This window comes from Macaca mulatta, chromosome 13, assembly GCF_049350105.2.
Source record: "Macaca mulatta isolate MMU2019108-1 chromosome 13, T2T-MMU8v2.0, whole genome shotgun sequence".
Lineage (NCBI taxonomy): Eukaryota > Metazoa > Chordata > Mammalia > Primates > Cercopithecidae > Macaca > Macaca mulatta.
Genome location: NC_133418.1, coordinates 36,162,200 through 36,184,968, shown reverse-complemented (window position 1 = coordinate 36,184,968; position 22,769 = coordinate 36,162,200).

Below are 22,769 nucleotides of genomic sequence, written 5' to 3'. Positions count from 1 at the left end.
CTTTGCCAATTCCACAAGAACTGTCTTAGCGAAAGGCTTCTTGAGGGGAAAGCTGTAACTATGTGAGATGATTTCACAGAACACAGAGAAGTTTCTCAGAAAGCTTCTTTCTCTTTCTTATCGGAAGATATTTCCTTTGTCACTATAGTCTTCAAAGGGATCCGAAATATCTGTTCTCAGATTCCACAGAAATAAGTCTAGCAAAGAGATCCACGAAACAGAGATGTAACTCTGTGAGATCAATTAACAGAACACTAAGCAGTTTCTCAGAAAGCTTCTTTCCAGATTTCTTCTGAGGATATTTCCATTTTCCCCATGGCCCACCATGGCCTTCCAAATATCAGTTTGCCAATTCCACAAGAACTGTCTTAGCGAAAGGCTTCTTGAGGGGAAAGCTGTAACTCTGTGAGATGATTTCACAGAAAAGAAAGAAGTTTCCAGAAAGCTTCTTTCTCTTTGTTATCGGAGGATATTTCCTTTGGCCCAATAGTCTTCCAAGGGATACGAAATATCTGTTCTCAGATTCCACCGAAATAAGGCTAGCAAAGAGATCCACGAAATACAGATGTAACTCTGTGAGATGAATTAACAGAACACTAAGCAGTTTCTCAGAAAGCTTCTTTTCAGATTTCATCTGAGGATATTTCCATTTTCACCATAGCCCTCTATGGTTTCCAAATATCACTTTGCCATTTCCACAAGAACTGTCTTAGCGAAAAGCTTCTTGAGGGGAAAGCTGTAACTCTGTGAGATGATTTCACAGAACACAAAGAAGTTTCTCAGAGAGCTTCTTTCTCTTTGTTATCGGAGGGTATTTCCTTTGCCCCTGTAGTCTGCAAAAGGATCCGAAATATCTGTTCTCAGATTCCATAGAAATAAGGCTAGCAAAAGATCCACGAAATAGAGATGTAACTCTGTGACTGGAAGTCACATATCACAGAGCAGTTTCTCATAATGCTTCTTTCCAGATTTCATCTGAGGATATTTCCTTTTTCAGCATAGCCCTCTATTGGCTTCCAAATATCACTTTGCCAATTCCACACGAACTGTCTTAACGAAAGGCTTCTTGAGGGGAAAGCTGTAACTCTGTGAGATGATTTCACAGAACACAAAGAATATTCTCAGAAAGCTTCTTTCTCTTTGTTATCGGAGGATACTTCCTTTGGACGTATAGTCTTCAAACGGATCCGAAATATCTGTTCTCACATTACACAGAAATAAGGCTAGCAAAGAGATCCACGAAATACAGATTCAACTCTATGAGATGAATTAACAGGACACTAAGCAGTTTCTCAGAAATCTTCTTTCCAGATTTCATCTGAGGATAATTCCTTTTTCACCATAGCCCTCTATGGGCTTCCAAATATCACTTTGCCAATTCCACAAGAACTGTCTTAGCGAAAGGCTTCTTGAGGGGAAAGCTGTAACTCTGTGAGATGATTTCACAGAACACAAAGAAGTTTCTCAGAAATCTTCTTTCTCTTTGTTATCGGAGGATATTTCCTTTGGCCCTGTAGTCTTCAAAGGGATCCGAAATATCTGTTCTGAGATTCCACAGCAATAAGGCTAGCAAAGATATCCACGAAATACAGATGTAACTCTGTGAGATGAATTAACAGAACACTAAGCAGTTTCTCAGAAAGCTTCTTTACAGATTTCTTCTGACGATATTTCCTTTTTCACCGTAGCCCTCTAGGGGTTCCAAATATCACTTTGCCAATTCCACAAGAACTGTCTTAATGAAAGGCTTCTTGAGGGGAAAGCGGTAACTCTGTGAGATGATTTCACAGAACACAAAGAAGTTTCTCAGAAATCTTCTTTCTCTTTGTTATCGGAGGATATTTCCTTTGGCTCTATAGTCTTCAAAGGGATCCGAAATATCTGTTCTCAGATTCCACAGAAATAAGGCTAGCAAAGAGATCCACGAAACACAGATGTAACTCTGTGAGATGAATTAAGAGAACACTAAGCAGTTTCTCAGAAAGCTTCTTTCCAGATTTCATCTGACGATATTTCCTTTTTCACAATAGTCCTCTAAGGGCTTCCAAATATCACTTTGCCAATTCCACAAGAACTGTCTTAGCGAAAGGCTTCTTGAGGGGGAAGCTGGATCTCTGTGAGATGAATTCACAAAATACAAAGAAGTTTCTCAGAAAGCTTCTTTCTCTTTGTTATCGGAGGATATTTCCTTTGGCCCTGTAATCTTCAAAGGGATCCGAAATATCTGTTCTCAGTTTCCACAGTAATAAGGCTAGCAAAGAGATCCACGAAATACAGATGTAACTCTGTTAGATGAATTAACAGAACACTAAGCAGTTTCTCAGAAATCTTCTTTCCCGATTTCATCTGAGGATATTTCCTTTTTAACCATAGCTCTCTATGGACTTCCAAATATCACTTTGCCAATTCCACAAGAACTGTCTTGGCGAAAGGCTTCTTGATGGGAAAGCTGTAACTCTGTGAGATGATTTCACAGAACACAAAGACGTTTCTCAGAAAGCTTCTTTCTCTTTGTTATCGGAGGATATTTCCTTTGGCCCTATAGTCTTCAAAGGGATCCGAAATATCTGTTCTCAGATTCCACAGAAATAAGGCTAGCAAAGAGATCCACGAAATACAGATGTAACTCTGTGAGATGAATTAATAGAACACTAAGCAGTTTCTCAGAAAGCTTCTTTCCAGATTTCATCTGAGGATATTTCCTTTTTCACCATAGCCCTCTAAGGGCTTCCAAATATCACTTTGCCAATTCCACAAGAACTGTCTTAGCGAAAGGCTTCTTGAGGGGAAACCTGTAACTCTGGGAGATGATTTCACCGAACACAAAGAAATTTCTCAGAAAGCTTCCTTCTCTTTGTTATCGGAGGATATTTCCTTTGGCCCTATAGTCTTCCAAGGGATCCGAAATATCTATTCTCAGATTCCACAGAAATAAGGCTAGCAAAGAGATCCACGAAATACAGATGAAACTCAGTGAGATCAATTAACAGAACACTAAGCAGTTTCTCAGAAAGCTTCTTTCCATATTTCATCTGAGGATATTTCCATTTTTACCATGGCACTCCATGGGCTTCCAAATATCACTTTGCCAATTCCACAAGAACTTTCTTAGCGAAAGGCTTCTTGAGGGGAAAGCTGTAACTCTGTGAGATGATTTCACAGAACACAAAGAAGTTTCTCAGAAAGCTTCTTTCTCTTTATTATCGGAGGATATTTCCTTTGGCCCTATCTTCTTCAAAGGGATCCGAAATATCTGTTCTCAGAACCCACAGAAATAAGGCTAGCAAAGAGATCCACGAATAACAGATGTAACTCTGTGAGATGAATTAGCAGAACACTAAGCACTTTCTCAGAAAGCTTCTTTACAGATTTCATCTCACGATATTTCCTTTTTCACCATAGCCCTCTTCGGACTTCCAAATATCACTTTGCCATTTCCACAAGAACTGTCTTAGGGAAAGGCTTCTTGAGGGGAAAGCTGTAACTCTGTGAGATGATTTCACAGAATACAAAGAAGTTTCTCAGAAAGCTTCTTTCTCTTTGTTATCGGAAGTTATTTGCTTTGGCCCTATAATCTTCAAAAGGATCCGATATATCTGTTCTCAGATTGCACAGAAATAAGACTAGCAAAGAGATCCACGAAATACAGATGTAACTCTGTGAGTGGAAGTTACATATCAGAGAGCAGTTTCTCAGAAAGCTTCTTTCCATATTTCATCTGAGGATATTTCCTTTTTCACCATAGCCCTCTATGGGCTTCCATATATCACTTTGCCAATTCCACAAGAACTGTCTTAGTGAAAGGCTTCTTGAGGGGAAAGCTGTAACTCTGTGGGATGATTTCACAGAACACAAAGAAGTTTCTCAAAAAGCTTCTTTCTCTTTGTTATCGGGGGATATTTCCTTTGGCCCTATAGTCTTCAAAGGGATCCGAAATATCTGTTCTCAGATTCCACAAAAATAAGGCTAGCAAAGAGATCCACGAAATAATGATGTAACTCTGTGAGATGAATTAACAGAACACTAAGCATTTTGTAGGAAAGCTTCTTTCCAGATTTCATCTGAGGATATTTCCTTTTTCACAATTGCCCTCTACGGGCTTCCAAATATCACTTTGCCAATTCCACAAGAACAGTCTTAGCGAAAGGCTTCTTGAGGGGAAAGCTGTAACTCTGTGAGATGATTTCACAGAACACAAAGAAGTTTCTCAGAAAGCTTCTTTCTCTTTGTTATCGGAGGATATTTCCTTTGGCCCTATAGTCTTCCAAGGGATCCAAATTATCTGTTCTCAGATTCCACAGAAATAAGGCTAGCAAAGAGTTCCACGAAATACAGATGTAACTCTGTGAGATGAATTAACAGAACACTAAGCAGTTTCTCAGAAAGCTTCTTTCCAGATTTCTTCTGACGATATTTCCTTTTTCACCATAGCCCTCTATGGGCTTCCAAATATCACTTTGCCAATTCCACAAGAACTGTCTTAGCGAAAGGCTTCTTGAAGGGAAAGCTGTAACTCTGTGAGATGATTTCACAGAACACAAAGAAGTTTCTCAGAAAGCTTCTTTCTCTTTGTTATCGGAGGATATTTCCTTTGGCCCTATAGACTTCAAAGGGATCCGAAATATCTGTTCTCAGATTCCACAGAAATAAGGCTAGCAAAGAGATCCACGAAATACAGATGTAATTCTGTGAGATGAATTAACAGAACACTAACCACTTTCTCACAAAGCTTCTTTCCAGATTTCATCTGAGGATATTTCCTTTTTCAACATAGCCTTCTATTGGCTTCCAAATATCACTTTGCCAATTCCACAAGAACTGTCTTAGCGAAAGGCTTCTTGAGGGGAAAGCTGTAACTCTGTCAGATGATTTCACAGAACACAAAGAAGTTCCTCAGAAAGCTTCTTTCTCTTTGTTATCGGAGGATATTTCCTTTGGTCCTATAGTCTTCCAAGGGATCCGAAATATCTGTTCTCAGATTCCACAGAAATAAGGCTAGCAAAGAGATCCACTAAATACAGATGTAACTCTGTGAGATGAATTAACAGAAGACTAAGCAGTTTCTCAGAAATCTTCTTTCCAGATTTCATCTGAGGATATTTCCTTTTTCACCACAGCCCTCTATGGGCTTCCAAATATCACTTTGCCAATTGCACAAGAACTGTCTTAGCGAAAGGCTTCTTGAGGGGAAAGCTGTAACTCTGTGAGATGATTTCACAGAACACAAAGAAGTTTCTCAGAAAGCATCTTTCTCTTTGTTATCGGAGGATATTTCCTTTGGCAATATAGTCTTCATAGGGATCCGAAATATCTGTTCTCAGATTCCACAGAAATAAGGCTAGCAAAGAGATCCACGAAATACAGATGTAACTCTCTGAGATGAACTAACAGAACACTAAGCAGTTTCTCAGAAAGCTTCTTTCCAGATTTCATCTGAGGATATTTCCTTTTTCACTATAGCCCTCTATTGGCTTCCAAATATCACTTTGCCAATTCCACAAGAACTGTCTTAGCGAAAGGCTTCTTGAGGGGAAAGCTTAACTCTGTATGATGATTTCACAGAACACAAAGAAGTTTCTCAGAAAGCTTCTTTCTCTTTGTTATCGGAGGATATTTCCTTTGGCCCTATAGTATTCCAAGGTATCCGAAATATCTGTTCTCAGATTCCACAGAAATAAGGCTACCAAAGAGATCCACGAAATACAGATGTAACTGTGAGAGATGAATTAACAGAACACTAAGCAGTTTCTCAGAAATCTTCTTTCCAGATTTCATCTGTGGATATTTCCTTTTTCACCATAGCCCTCTATGGGCTTCGAAATATCACTTTCCCAATTCAACAAGAAGTGTCTTAGCGAAAGGCTACTTGATGGGAAAGCTGTAACTCTGTGAGATGATTTCACAAAACACAAAGAAGTCTCTCAGAAAGCTTCTTTCTCTTTGTTATCGGAGGATAGTTCCTTTGGCCCTATTGTCTTCAAAGGGATTCGAAATATCTCTTCTCAGATTCCACAGAAATAAGGCTAGCAAAGAGATGCACGAAATACAGATGTAACTCTGTTAGATGAATTAATAGAAAACTAAGCAGATTCTCAGACAGCTTCTTTCCAGATTTCTTCTTAGGATATTTCCTTTTTCACCATAGCCCTCTATGGGCTTCCAAATATCACTTTGCCAATTCCACAAAAACTGTCTTAGCGAAAGGCTTCTTGAGGGAAAAGCTGTAACTCTGTGAGATGATTTCACAGAATACAAAGAAGTTTCTCAGAAAGCTTCTTTCTCTTTGTTATCGGAGGATATTTCCTTTGGCCCTATCGTCTTCAAAGGGATCCGAAATATCTGTTCTCAGATTCCACAGAAATAAGGCTAGCAAAGAGTTCCACGAAATACAGATGTAACTCTGTGAGATGAATTAACAGAACACTAAGCAGTTTCTCAGAAATCTTCTTTCCAGATTTCATCTGAGGATATTTCCATTTTCACCATAGCCCTCTATGGGCTTCCAACTATCACTTTGCCAATTCCACAAGAACTGTCTTAGCGAAAGGCTTCTTGAGGGGAAAGCTGTAACTCTGTGAGATGATTTCACAGAACACAGAGAAGTTTCTCAGAAAGCTGCTATCTCTTTCTTATCGGAAGAAATTTCCTTTGTCCCTATAGTCTTCAAAGGGATCCGAAATATCTGTTCTCAGATTCCACAGAAATAAGGCTAGCAAAGAGATCCACGAAATACAGATGTAACTCTGTGAGATGAATTAGCAGAACACTAAGCACTTTCTCAGAAAGCTTCTTTACAGATTTCATCTCACGATATTTCCTTTTTCACCATAGCCCTCTACGGACTTCCAAATATCACTTTGCCATTTCCACAAGAACTGTCTTAGGGAAAGGCTTCTTGAGGGGAAAGCTGTAACTCTGTGAGATGATTTCACAGAATACAAAGAAGTTTCTCAGAAAGCTTCTTTCTCTTTGTTATCGGAAGTTATTTGCTTTGGCCCTATAATCTTCAAAAGGATCCGATATATCTGTTCTCAGATTGCACAGAAATAAGACTAGCAAAGAGATCCACGAAATACAGATGTAACTCTGTGAGTGGAAGTTACATATCAGAGAGCAGTTTCTCAGAAAGCTTCTTTCCATATTTCATCTGAGGATATTTCCTTTTTCACCATAGCCCTCTATGGGCTTCCATATATCACTTTGCCAATTCCACAAGAACTTTCTTAGTGAAAGGCTTCTTGAGGGGAAAGCTGTAACTCTGTGGGATGATTTCACAGAACACAAAGAAGTTTCTCAGAAAGCTTCTTTCTCTTTGTTATCGGAGGATATTTCCTTTGGCACTATAGTCTTCAAAGGGATCCGAAATATCTGTTCTCAGAATCCACAGAAATAAGGCTAGCAAAGAGATCCACGAAATACAGATGTAACTCTCTGAGAAGAATTAACAGAACACTAAGCAGTTTCTCAGAAAGCTTCTTTCCAGATTTCATCTGAGGATATTTCCTTTTTCACCATAGCCCTCTATGGGCTTCCAAATATCACCTTGCCAATTCCACAAGAACTGTCTTAGCGAAAGGCTTCTTGAGGGGAAAGCTGTAACTCTGTGAGATGATTTCACAGAACACAAAGAACTTTCTCAGAAACCTTTCTCTTTGTTATCGGAGGATATTTCCTTTGGCCCTAAAGTCTTCAAAGGGATCCGAAATATCTGTTCTCAGTTACCACAGTAATAAGGCTAGCAAAGAGATCCACGAAATACAGATGTAACTCAGTGAGATCAATTAACAGAACACTAAGCAGTTTCTCAGAAAGCTTCTTTCCAGATTTCATCTGAGGATATTTCCATTTTCACCATGGCCCTCCATTGGCTTCCAAATATCACTTTGCCAATTCCACAAGAACTTTCTTAGCGAAAGGCTTCTTGAGGGGAAAGCTGTAACTCTGTGAGATGATTTCACAGAACACAAAGAAGTTTCTCAGAAAGCTTCTTTCTCTTTATTATCGGAGGATATTTCCTTTGGCCCTATCTTCTTCAAAGGGATCCGAAATATCTGTTCTCAGAACCCACAGAAATAAGGCAAGCAAAGAGATCCACGAAAAACAGATGTAACTCTGTGAGATGAATTAACAGAACACTAAGCAGTTTCTCATAAAGCTTCTTTCCAGATTTCATCTGACGATATTTCCTTTTTCACTATCGCCCTCTATGGACTTCCAAATATCACTTTGCCAATTCCACAAGAACTGTCTTAGGGAAAGGCTTCTTGAGGGGAAAGCTCTAACTCTGTTAGATGATTTCACAGAACACAAAGACGTTTCTCAGAAAGCTTCTTTCTCTTTGTTATCAGAGGATATTTCCTTTGGCCCCATAGTCTTCCAAGGGATCCGAAATATCTGTTCTCAGATTCCACAGAAATAAGGCTAGCAAAGAGATCCACGAAATACAGATGTAACTCTGTGAGATGAATTAATAGAACACTAAGCAGTTTCTCAGAAAGCTTCTTTCCAGATTTCATCTGAGGATATTTCCTTTTTCACCGTAGCCCTCTATGGGCTTCCAAATATCACTTTGCCAATTCCACAAGAATTGTCTTAGCGAAAGGCTTCTTGAGGGGAAAGCTGTAACTCTGTGAGATGATTTCACAGAACACAAAGAAGTTTCTCAGAAAGCTTCTTTCTCTTTGTTATCGGAGGATATTTCCTTTGGCGCTATAGTCTTCAAAGGGATCCGAAATATCTGTTCTCAGATTCCACAGAAATAAGGCTAGCAAAGAGATCCATGAAATACAGATGTGACTCTGTGAGATGAATTAACAGAACACTAAGCACTTTCTCAGAAAGCTTCTTTCCAGATTTCATCTGAGGATATTTCCTTTTTCACCATAGCCCTCTATGGGCTTCAAATATCACTTTGCCAATTCCACAAGAACTGTCTTAGCGAAAGGCTTCTTTAGGGGAAAGCTGTAACTCTGTGAGATGATTTCACAGAACACAAAGAAGTTTCTCAGAAAGCTTCTTTCTCTTTGTTATCGGAGGATATTTCCTTTGGCCCAATAGTCTTCCAAGGGATACGAAATATCTGTTCTCAGATTCCACAGAAATAAGGCTAGCATAGAGATCCACGAAATACAGATGTAACTCTGTGAGATGAATTAACAGAACACTAAGCATTTTCTCAGAAAGCTTCTTTCCAGATTTCATCTGACGATATTTCCTTTTTCAGCATAGCCCTCTATGGGCTTCCAAATATCACTTTGCCAATTCCACAAGAACTGGCTCAGCGAAAGGCTTCTTGAGGGGAAAGCTGTAACTCTGTGAGATGATTTCACAGAACACAAAGAAGTTTCTCAGAAAGCTTCTTTCTCTTTGTTATCGGAGGATATTTCCTTTGGCCCTATAGTCTTCAAAGGGATCTGAAATATCTGTTCTCAGATTCCACAGAAATAAGGCTAGCAAAGAGATCCACGAAATACAGATGTAAATCTCAGAGATGAATTAACAGAACAGTAAGCACTTTCTCAGAAAGCTTCTTTCCAGATTTCACCTGAGGATGTTTCCTTTTTCACCATAGCCCTCTATGGGCTTCCAAATATCACTTTGCCAATTCCACAAGAACTGTCTTAGCGAAAGGCTACTTGAGGTGAAAGCTGTAACTCTGTGAGAAGATTTCACAGAACACAAAGAAGTTTCTCAGAAAGCTTCTTTCTCTTTATTATCGGAGGATATTTCCTTTGGCCCTATCGTCTTCAAAGGGATCCGAAATATCTGTTCTCAGAATCCACAGAAATAAGGCTAGCAAAGAGATCCACGAAAAACAGATGTAACTCTGTGAGATGAATTAACAGAACACTAAGCAGTTTCTCATAAAGCTTCTTTCCAGATTTCATCTGGGGATAATTCCTTTTACACCATAGCCCTCTATGGGCTTCCAAATATCACTTTGCCAATTCCACAAGAACTGTCTTAGCGAACGGCTTCTAGAAGGGAAAGCTGTAGCTCTGTGAGATGATTTCACAGAACACAAGGAAGTTTCCCAGAAAGCTTCTTTCTCTTTGTTATCGGAGGATATTTCCTTTGGTCCTATAGTCTTCCAAGGGATCTGAAATATCTGTTCTCAGACTCTGCAGAAATAAGGCTAGCAAAGAGATCCACGAAATACAGATATAGCACTGTGAGATGAATTAATAGAACACTAAGCAGTTTCTCATAAAGCTTCTTTCCAGATTTCATCTGAGGATATTTCCTTTTTCACCATAGCCCTACATGGGCTTCCAAATATCATTTTGCCAATTCCACAAGAACTGTCTTAGTGAAAGGCTTCTTGAGTGGAAAGCTGTAACTCTGTGAGATGATTTCACAGAACACAAAGAAGTTTCTCAGAAAGGTTCTTTCTCTTTGTTATCGGAGGATATTTCCTTGGCCCTATAGTCTTCAAAGGGATCCGAAATATCTGTTCTCAGATTCTACAGAGATAAGGCTAGCAAGGAGATCCACGAAATACAGATGTAACTCTGTGAGATGAATTAACAGAACACTAAGCAGTTTCTCAGAAAGCTTCTTTCCAGATTTCATCTGAGGATATTTTCTTTTTCACCATAGCCTTCTATGGGCTTCCAAATATCACTTTGCCAATTCCACAAGAACTGTCTTAGCGAAAGGCTTCTTGAGGGGAAAGCTGTAACTCTGTGAGATGATTTCACAGAACACAAAGAAGTTTCTCAGAAAGCTTCTTTCTCTTTGTTATCGGAGGATATTTCCTTTGGCCCAGTAGTCTTCCAAGGGATCCGAAATATCTGTTCTCAGATTCCACAGAAATAAGGCTAGCAAAGAGATCCACGAAATACAGATGTAACTCTGTGAGATGAATTAATAGAACACTAAGCAGTTTCTCAGAAAGCTTCTTTCCAGATTTCATCTGAGGATATTTCCTTTTTCACCGTAGCCCTCTATGGGCTTCCAAATATCACTTTGCCAATTCCACAAGAATTGTCTTAGCGAAAGGCTTCTTGAGGGGAAAGCTGTAACTCTGTGAGATGATTTCACAGAACACAAAGAAGTTTCTCAGAAAGCTTCTTTCTCTTTGTTATCGGAGGATATTTCCTTTGGCGCTATAGTCTTCAAAGGGATCCGAAATATCTGTTCTCAGATTCCACAGAAATAAGGCTAGCAAAGAGATCCATGAAATACAGATGTGACTCTGTGAGATGAATTAACAGAACACTAAGCAGTTTCTCAGAAAGCTTCTTTCCAGATTTCATCTGAGGATATTTCCTTTTTCACCATAGCCCTCTATGGGCTTCAAATATCACTTTGCCAATTCCACAAGAACTGTCTTAGCGAAAGGCTTCTTTAGGGGAAAGCTGTAACTCTGTGAGATGATTTCACAGAACACAAAGAAGTTTCTCAGAAAGCTTCTTTCTCTTTGTTATCGGAGGATATTTCCTTTGGCCCAATAGTCTTCCAAGGGATACGAAATATCTGTTCTCAGATTCCACAGAAATAAGGCTAGAATAGAGATCCACGAAATACAGATGTAACTCTGTGAGATGAATTAACAGAACACTAAGCATTTTCTCAGAAAGCTTCTTTCCAGATTTCATCTGACGATATTTCCTTTTTCAGCATAGCCCTCTATGGGCTTCCAAATATCACTTTGCCAATTCCACAAGAACTGGCTCAGCGAAAGGCTTCTTGAGGGGAAAGCTGTAACTCTGTGAGATGATTTCACAGAACACAAAGAAGTTTCTCAGAAAGCTTCTTTCTCTTTGTTATCGGAGGATATTTCCTTTGGCCCTATAGTCTTCAAAGGGATCTGAAATATCTGTTCTCAGATTCCACAGAAATAAGGCTAGCAAAGAGATCCACGAAATACAGATGTAAATCTCAGAGATGAATTAACAGAACAGTAAGCACTTTCTCAGAAAGCTTCTTTCCAGATTTCACCTGAGGATGTTTCCTTTTTCACCATAGCCCTCTATGGGCTTCCAAATATCACTTTGCCAATTCCACAAGAACTGTCTTAGCGAAAGGCTACTTGAGGTGAAAGCTGTAACTCTGTGAGAAGATTTCACAGAACACAAAGAAGTTTCTCAGAAAGCTTCTTTCTCTTTATTATCGGAGGATATTTCCTTTGGCCCTATCGTCTTCAAAGGGATCCGAAATATCTGTTCTCAGAATCCACAGAAATAAGGCTAGCAAAGAGATCCACGAAAAACAGATGTAACTCTGTGAGATGAATTAACAGAACACTAAGCAGTTTCTCATAAAGCTTCTTTCCAGATTTCATCTGGGGATAATTCCTTTTACACCATAGCCCTCTATGGGCTTCCAAATATCACTTTGCCAATTCCACAAGAACTGTCTTAGCGAACGGCTTCTAGAAGGGAAAGCTGTAGCTCTGTGAGATGATTTCACAGAACACAAGGAAGTTTCCCAGAAAGCTTCTTTCTCTTTGTTATCGGAGGATATTTCCTTTGGTCCTATAGTCTTCCAAGGGATCTGAAATATCTGTTCTCAGACTCTGCAGAAATAAGGCTAGCAAAGAGATCCACGAAATACAGATATAGCACTGTGAGATGAATTAATAGAACACTAAGCAGTTTCTCATAAAGCTTCTTTCCAGATTTCATCTGAGGATATTTCCTTTTTCACCATAGCCCTACATGGGCTTCCAAATATCATTTTGCCAATTCCACAAGAACTGTCTTAGTGAAAGGCTTCTTGAGTGGAAAGCTGTAACTCTGTGAGATGATTTCACAGAACACAAAGAAGTTTCTCAGAAAGGTTCTTTCTCTTTGTTATCGGAGGATATTTCCTTGGCCCTATAGTCTTCAAAGGGATCCGAAATATCTGTTCTCAGATTCTACAGAGATAAGGCTAGCAAGGAGATCCACGAAATACAGATGTAACTCTGTGAGATGAATTAACAGAACACTAAGCAGTTTCTCAGAAAGCTTCTTTCCAGATTTCATCTGAGGATATTTTCTTTTTCACCATAGCCTTCTATGGGCTTCCAAATATCACTTTGCCAATTCCACAAGAACTGTCTTAGCGAAAGGCTTCTTGAGGGGAAAGCTGTAACTCTGTGAGATGATTTCACAGAACACAAAGAAGTTTCTCAGAAAGCTTCTTTCTCTTTGTTATCGGAGGATATTTCCTTTGGCCCAGTAGTCTTCCAAGGGATCCGAAATATCTGTTCTCAGATTCCACAGAAATAAGGCTTGCAAAGAGATCCACGAAATACAGATGTAACTCTGTGAGATGAATTAACAGAACACTAAGCACTTTCTAACAAAGCTTCTTTCCAGATTTCATCTGAGGATATTTTCTTTTTCACCATAGCCCTCTATGGGCTTCCAAATATCACTTTGCCAATTCCACAAGAACTGTCTTAGCGAATGGCTACTTGAGGCGAAAGCTGTAACTCTGTGAGATGATTTCACAGAACACAAAGAAGTTTCACAGAAAGATTCTTTCTCTTTGTTATCGGAGGATATTCCCTTTGGCCCTGTAGTCTTCCAAGGGATCCAAAATATCTGTTGTCAGATTCCACAGAAATAAGTCTAGCAAAGAGATCCACGAAATACAGATGTAACTCTGTGAGATGAATTAACAGAACACTCAGTACTTTCTCAGAAAGCTTCTTTCCAGATTTCATCAGAGGATATTTCCATTTTCACCATGGCGCTCTATGGGCTTCCAAATATCACTTTGCCAATTCCACAAGAACTGTCTTAGCGAAAGGCTTCTTGAGGGGAAAGATGTAACTCTGTGAGATGATTTCATAGAACACAAAGAAGTTTCTCAGAAAGCTTCTTTCTCTTTGTAATCAGAGGATATTTCCTTTCGCCCTATAGTCTTCAAAGGGATCCGAAATATCTGTTCTCAGATTCCACAGAAATAAGGCTAGCAAAGAGATGCACGAAATACAGATGAATCTCAGTGAGATCAATTAACAGAACACTAAGCAGTTTCTCAGAAAGCTTCTTTCCAGATTTCATCTGAGGATATTTCCATTTTCACCATATCCCTCTATGGGCTTCCAAATATCACTTTGCCAATTCCACAAGAACTGTCTTAGCGAAAGGCTTCTTGAGGTGAAAGCTGTAACTCTGTGAGATGATTTCACAGAACACAAAGAAGTTTCTCAGAAAGCTTCTTTCTCTTTATTATCGGAGGATATTTCCTTGGGCCATATCGCCTTCAAAGGGATCCGAAATATCTGTTCTCAGAATCCACAGAAATGAGGCTAGCAAAGAGATCCACGAAAAACAGATGTAACTCTGTGAGATGAATTAACAGAACACTAAGCAGTTTCTTATAAAGCTTCTTTCCAGATTTCATCTGACGATATTTCCTTTTTCACCATCGCCCTCTATGGGCTTCCAAATGTCACTTTGCGAATTCCACAAGAACTGTGTTAGCGAAAGGCTCCTTGAGGGGAAAGCTGTAACTCTGTGAGATGATTTCACAAAATACAAAGAAGTTTCTCAGAAAGCTTCTTTCTCTTTGTTATCGGAGGATATTTCCTTTGGCCCTATAATCTTCCAAGGGATCCGAAATATCTGTTCTCAGATTCCACAGAAATAAGGATACCAAAGAGATCCACGAAATACAGATGTAACTCTCTGAGATGAATTAACAGAACAATAAGCAGTTTCTCAGAAAGCTTCTTTCCAGATTTCATCTGAGGATATTTCCTTTTTCACCATAGCCCTCTAAGGGCTTCCAAATATCACTTTGCCAATTCCACAAGAACTGTCTTAGCGAAAGGCTTCTTGAGAAGAAAGCTGTAACTCTGTGAGATGATTTCACAGAATACAAAGAAGTTTCTCAGATAGCTTCTTTCTCGTTGTTATCGGAGGATATTTCCTTTGGCCCTATAATCTTCAAAGGGATCCGAAGTATCTGTTCTCAGTTTCCACAGAAATAAGTCTAGAAAAGAGATCCACGAAATACAGATGTAACTCTGTGAGATGAATTAACAGAACACCAAGCAGTTTCTCAGAAATCTTCTTTCCAGAATTCATCTGAGGATATTTCCTTTTTCACCATAGCCCTCTTTGGACTTCCAAATATCACTTTGCCAATTCCACAAGAACTGTCTTAGCGAAAGGCTTCTTGAGGGGAAAGCTCTAACTCTGTTAGATGATTTCACAGAACACAAAGAAGTTTCTCAGAAAGCTTCTTTCTCTTTGTTATCGGAGGATATTTCCTTTGGCCCCATAGTCTTCCAAGGGATCCGAAATATCTGTTCTCAGATTCCACAGAAATAAGGCTAGCAAAGAGATCCACGAAATACAGATGTAACTCTGTGAGATGTATTAATAGAACACTAAGCAGTTTCTCAGAAAGCTTCTTTCCAGATTTCATCTGAGGATATTTCCTTTTTCACCGTAACCCTCTATGGGCTTCCAAATATCACTTTGCCAATTCCACAAGAATTGTCTTAGCGAAAGGCTTCTTGAGGGGAAAGCTGTAACTCTGTGAAATGATTTCACAGAACACAAAGAAGTTTCTCAGAAAGCTTCTTTCTCTTTATTATCGGAGGATATTTCCTTTGGCCCTATAGTCTTCAAAGGGATCCGAAATATCTGTTCTCAGATTCCACAGAAATAAGGCTAGCAAAGAGATCCATGAAATACAGATGTAACTCTGTGAGATGAATTAACAGAACACTAAGCATTTTCTCAGAAAGCTTCTTTCCAGATTTCATCTGAGGATATTTCCTTTTTCACCGTAGCCCTCTATGGCCTTCAAATATCACTTTGCCAATTCCACAAGAACTGTCTTAGCGAAAGGCTTCTTTAGGGGAAAGCTGTAACTCTGTGAGATGATTTCACAGAACACAAAGAAGTTTCTCAGAAAGCTTCTTTCTCTTTGTTATCGGAGGATATTTCCTTTGGCCCAATAGTCTTCCAAGGGATACGAAATATCTGTTCTCAGATTCCACAGAAATAAGGCTAGCATAGAGATCCACGAAATACAGATGTAACTCTGTGAGATGAATTAACAGAACACTAAGCATTTTCTCAGAAAGCTTCTTTCCAGATTTCATCTGACGATATTTCCTTTTTCAGCATAGCCCTCTATGGGCTTCCAAATATCACTTTGCCAATTCCACAAGAACTGGCTCAGCGAAAGGCTTCTTGAGGGGAAAGCTGTAACTCTGTGAGATGATTTCACAGAACACAAAGAAGTTTCTCAGAAAGCTTCTTTCTCTTTGTTATCGGAGGATATTTCCTTTGGCCCTATCGTCTTCAATGGGATCCGAAATATCTGTTCTCAGAATCCACAGAAATAAGGCTAGCAAAGAGATCCACGAAAAACAGATGTAACTCTGTGAGATGAATTAACAGAACACTAAGCAGTTTCTCATAAAGCTTCTTTCCAGATTTCATCTGGGGATAATTCCTTTTACACCATAGCCCTCTATGGGCTTCCAAATATCACTTTGCCAATTCCACAAGAACTGTCTTAGCGAACGGCTTCTAGAAGGGAAAGCTGTAGCTCTGTGAGATGATTTCACAGAACACAAGGAAGTTTCCCAGAAAGCTTCTTTCTCTTTGTTATCGGAGGATATTTCCTTTGGTCCTATAGTCTTCCAAGGGATCTGAAATATCTGTTCTCAGATTCCACAGAAATAAGGCTAGCAAAGAGATCCATGAAATACAGATGTAACTCTTTGAGATGAATTAACAGAACACAAAGCACTTTCTCAGAAAGCTTCTTTCCAGATTTCATCTGAGGATATTTCCTTTTTCACCATAGCCCTCTAGGGGCTTCAAATATCACTTTGCCAATTCCACAAGAACTGTCTTAGCGAAAGGCTTCTCGAGGGGAAAGCTGTAACTCTGTGAGATGATTTCACAGAACACAAAGAAGTTTCTCAGAAAGCTTCTTTCTCTTTGTTATCGGAGGATAGTTCCTTTGGCCCTATAGTCTTCAAAGGGATCCGAAATATCTGTTCTCAGATTCCACAGAAATAAGGCTAGCATAGAGATCCACGAAATACAGATGTAACACTGTGAGATGAATTAACAGAACACTAAGCAGTTTCTCAGAAATCTTCTTTCCAGATTTCATCTGAGGATATTTCCTTTTTCACCGTAGCCCTCTATGGGCTTCCAAATATCACTTTGCCAATTCCACAAGAACTGGCTCAGCGAAAGGCTTCTTGAGGGGAAAGCTGTAACTCTGTGAGATGATTTCACAGAACACAAAGAAGTTTCTCAGAAAGCTTCTTTCTCTTTATTTTCGGAGGATATTTCCTTTGGCCCTATCGTCTTCAAAGGGATCCGAAATATCTGTTCTCAGAATCCACAGAAATAAGGCTAGCAAAGAGATCCACGAAAAACAGATGTAACTCTGTGAGATGAATTAACAGAACACTAAGCAGTTTCTCATGAAGCTTCTTTCCAGATTTCATCTGAGGATAATTTCTTTTACACCATAGCCCTCTATGGGCTTCCAAATATCACTTTGCCAATTCAACAAGAACTGTCTTAGCGAACGGCTTCTAGAAGGGAAAGCTGTAACTCTGTGAGATGATTTCACAGAACACAAGGAAGTTTCTCAGAAAGCTTCTTTCTCTTTGTTATCGGAGGATATTTCCTTTGGTCCTATAGTCTTCCAAGGGATCTGAAATATCTGTTCTCAGACTCTGCAGAAATAAGGCTAGCAAAGAGATCCACGAAATACAGATAGAGCTCTGTGAGATGAATTAATAGAACACTAAGCAGTTTCTCAGAAAGCTTCTTTCCAGATTTCATCTGAGGATATTTCCTTTTTCACCATAGCCCTACATGGGCTTCCAAATATCACTTTGCCAATTCCACAAGAACTGTCTTAGTGAAAGGCTTCTTGAGTGGAAAGCTGTAACTCTGTGAGATAATTTCACAGAACACAAAGAAGTTTCTCAGAAAGGTTCTTTCTCTTTGTTATCAGAGGATATTTCCTTGGCCCTATAGTCTTCAAAGGGATCCGAAATATCTGTTCTCAGATTCTACAGAAATAAGGCTAGCAAGGAGATCCACGAAATACAGATGTAACTCTGTGAGATGAATTAAGAGAACACTAAGCAGTTTCTCAGAAAGCTTCTTTCCAGATTTCATCTGAGGATATTTTCTTTTTCACCATAGCCCTCTATGGGCTTCCAAATATCACTTTGCCAATTCACAAGAACTGTCTTAGCGAAAGGCTTCTTGAGGGGAAAGCTGTAACTCTGTGAGATGATTTCACAGAACACAAAGAAGTTTCTCAGAAAGCTTCTTTCTCTTTGTTATCGGAGGATATTTCCTTCGGCCCAGTAGTCTTCAAAGGGATCCGAAATATCTGTTCTCTGATTCCACAGAAATAAGGCTTCCAAAGAGATCCACGAAATACAGATGTAAGTCTGTGAGATGAATTAAGAAAACACTAAGCAGTTGCTCAGAAAGCTTATTTCCAGATTTCATCTGACGATATATCCTTTTTCACCGTAGCCCTCTATGAGCTTCCAAATATCACTTTGCCAATTACACAGGAACTGTCTTAGCGAAAGGGTTCTTGAGGGGAAACCTGTAATTCTCTGAGATGTTTTCACAGAACACAAAGGAATTTCTCAGAAAGCTTCTTTCTCTTTGTTATCGGAGGATAGTTCCTTTGGCCCTATAGTCTTCAAAGGGATCCGAAATATCTGTTCTCAGATTCCACAGAAATAAGGCTACCAAAGAGCTCCACGAAATACAGATGTAACTCTGTGAGATGAATTAATAGAACACTAAGCAGTTTCTCAGAAAGCTTCTTTCCAGATTTCATCTGACGATATTTCCTTTTTCACCATAGCCCTCTATGAGCTTCCATATATCACTTTGCCAATTCCACAGGAACTGTCTTAGCGAAAGGCTTCTTGAGGGGAAACCTGTAACTCTCTGAGATGTTTTCACAGAACACAAAGAAGTTTCTCAGAAAGCTTCTTTCTCTTTGTTATCGGAGGATATTTCCTTTGGCCCTATGGTCTTCCAAGGGATCCGAAATATCTGTTCTCAGATTCCACAGAAATAAGGCTAGCAAAGAGATCCACGAAATACAGATGTAACTCTGTGAGATCAATTAACAGAACACTAAGCAGTTTCTCAGAAAGCTTCTTTCCAGATTTCATCTGAGGATATTTCTATTTTCACCATGGCCCTCTATGGGCTTCCAAATATCACTTTGCCAATTCCACAAGAACTGTCTTAGCGAAAGGCTTCTTAAGGGGAAAGCTGTAACTCTGTGAGATGATTTCACAAAACACAAAGAAGTTTCTCAGAAAGCTTCTTTCTCTTTGTTATCGGAGGATAGTTCCTTTGGCCCTATAGTCTTCAAAGGGATCCGAAATATCTGTTCTCAGATTCCACAGCAATAAGGCTAGCAAAGAGATGCACGAAATACAGATGTAACTCTGTGAGATGAATTAATAGAACACTAAGCAGTTTCTCAGACAGCTTCTTTCCAGATTTCATCTTAGGATATTTCCTTTTTCACCATAGCCCTCTATGGGCTTCCAAATATCACTTTGCCAATTCCACAAAAACTGTCTTAGCGAAAGGCTTCTTGAGGGAAAAGCTGTAACTCTGTGAGATGATTTCACAGAATACAAGGAAGTTTCTCAGAAAGCTTCTTTCTCTTTGTTATCGGAGGATATTTCCTTTGGCCCTATCGTCTTCGAAGGGATCCGAAATATCTGTTCTCAGATTCCACAGAAATAAGGTTAGCAAAGAGTTCCACGAAATACAGATGTAACTCTGTGAGATGAATTAACAGAACACTAAGCAGTTTCTCAGAAATCTTCTTTCCAGATTTCATCTGAGGATATTTCCATTTTCACCATAGCCCTCTAAGGGCTTCCAACTATGACTTTGCCAATTCCACAAGAACTGTCTTAGCGAAAGGCTTCTTGAGGGGAAAGCTGTAACTCTGTGAGATGATTTCACAGAACACAGAGAAGTTTCTCAGAAAGCTTCTATCCCTTTCTTATCGGAAGAAATTTCCTTTGTCCCTATAGTCTTCAAAGGGATCCGAAATATCTGTTCTCAGATTCCACAGAAATAAGGCTAGCAAAGAGATCCACGAAATGCAGATGTAACTCTGTGAGATCAATTAACAGAACATAAGCAGTTTCTCAGAAAGCTTCTTTCCAGATTTCTTCTGAGGATATTTCCATTTTCCCCATGGCCCACCATGGGCTTCCAAATATCACTTTGCCAATTCCACAAGAACTGTCTTAGCGAAAGGCTTCTTGAGGGGAAAGCTGTAACTCTGTGAGATGATTTCACAGAACAGAAAGAAGTTTCCAGAAAGCTTCTTTCTCTTTTTTATCGGAGGATATTTCCTTTGGTCCTATAGTCTTCAAAGGGATCCGAAATATCTGTTCTCAGATTCCACAGAAATAAGGCTAGCAAAGAGATCCACGAAATACAGATGTAACACTGTGAGATGAATTAGCAGAACACTAAGCACTTTCTCAGAAAGCTTCTTTACAGATTTCATCTCACGATATTTCCTTTTTCACCATAGCCCTCTACGGACTTCCAAATATCACTTTGCCATTTCCACAAGAACTGTCTTAGGGAAAGGCTTCTTGAGGGGAAAGCTGTAACTCTGTGAGATGGTTTCACAGAATACAAAGAAGTTTCTCAGAAAGCTTCTTTCTCTTTGTTATCGGAAGTTATTTGCTTTGGCCCTATAATCTTCAAATGGATCCGATATATCTGTTCTCAGATTGCACAGAAATAAGACTAGCAAAGAGATCCACGAAATACAGATGTAACTCTGTGAGTGGAAGTTACATATCAGAGAGCAGTTTCTCAGAAAGCTTCTTTCCATATTTCATCTGAGGATATTTCCTTTTTCAACATAGCCCTCTAGGGGCTTCCATATATCACTTTGCCAATTCCACAACAACTGTCTTAGCGAAAGGCTTCTTGAGGTGAAAGCTGTAACTCTGTGAGATGATTTCACAGAATACAAAGAAGTTTCTCAGAAAGCTTCTTTCTCTTTGTTATCGGAGGATATTTCCTTTGGTCCTATAGTCTTCCAAGGGATCCGAAATATCTGTTCTCAGATTCCACAGAAATAAGGCTAGCAAAGAGATCCACGAAATACAGATGTAACTCTGTGAGATGAATTAACAGAAGACTAAGCAGTTTCTCAGAAATCTTCTTTCCAGATTTCATCTGAGGATATTTCCTTTTTCACCACAGCCCTCTATGGGCTTCCAAATATCACTTTGCCAATTGCACAAGAAGTGTCTTATCGAAAGGCTTCTTGAGGGGAAAGCTGTAAGTCTGTGAGATGATTTCACAAAATACAAAGAAGTTTCTCAGAAAGCATCTTTCTCTTTGTTATCGGAGGATATTTCCTTTGGCCCTATAATCTTCAAAGGGATCCGAAATATCTGTTCTCAGATTCCACAGAAATAAGTCTACCAAAGAGATCCACGAAATACAGATGTAACTCTCTGAGATGAATGAACAGAACACTAAGCAGTTTCTCAGAAAGCTTCTTTCCAGATTTCATCTGAGGATATTTCCTTTTTCAACATTGCCCTCTATGGGCTTCCAAATATCACTTTGCCAATTCCACAAGAACTGTCGTAGCGAAAGGCTTCCCGAGGTGAAAGCTGTAACTCTTTCAGATCATTTCACAGAATACAAAGAAGTTTCTCAGATAGCTTCTTTCTCTTTGTTATTGGAGGATATTTCCTTTGGCCCTGTAGTCTTCCAAGGGATCCGAAATATCTGTTCTCAGATTCCACAGCAATAAGGCTAGCAAAGAGATCCCCGAAATACAGATGTAACTCCGTGAGATGAATTAACAGAACACTAAGCAGTTTCTCAGAAAGCTTCTTTACAGATTTCTTCTGACGATATTTCCTTTTTCAGCATAGCCCTCTAGGGTTTCCAAATATCACTTTGCCAATTCCACAAGAACTGTGTTAGCGAAAGGCTTCTTGAGGGGAAAGCTGTAACTCTGTGAGATGATTTCACAGAACACAAAGAAGTTTCTCAGAAATCTTCTTTCTCTTTGTTATCGGAGGATATTTCCTTTGGCTCTATAGTCTTCAAAGGGATCCGAAATATCTGTTCTCAGATTCCACAGAAATAAGGCTAGCAAAGAGATCCACGAAATACAGATGTAACTCTGTGAGATGAATTAAGAGAACACTAAGCAGTTTCTCAGAAAGCTTCTTTCCAGATTTCATCTGACGATATTTCCTTTTTCACAGTAGTCCTCTAATGGCTTCCAAATATCACTTTGCCAATTCCACAAGAACTGTCTTAGCGAAAGGCTTCTTGAGGGGAAAGCTGGATCTCTGTGAGATGAATTCACAAAATACAAAGAAGTTTCTCAGAAAGCTTCTTTCTCTTTGTTATCGGAGGATATTTCCTTTGGCCCTATAATCTTCAAAGGGATCCGAAATATCTGTTCTCTGTTTCCACAGTAATAAGGCTAGCAAAGAGATCCACGAAATACAGATGTAACTCTGTTAGATGAATTAACAGAACACTAAGCAGTTTCTCAGAAATCTTCTTTCCCGATTTCATCTGAGAATATTTCCTTTTTAACCATAGCTCTCTATGGACTTCCAAATATCACTTTGCCAATTCCACAAGAACTGTCTTGGCGAAAGGCTTCTTGAGGGGAAAGCTGTAACTCTGTGAGATGATTTCACAGAACACAAAGAAGTTTCTCAGAAAGCTTCTTTCTCTTTGTTATCGGAGGATATTTCCTTTGGCCCTATAGTC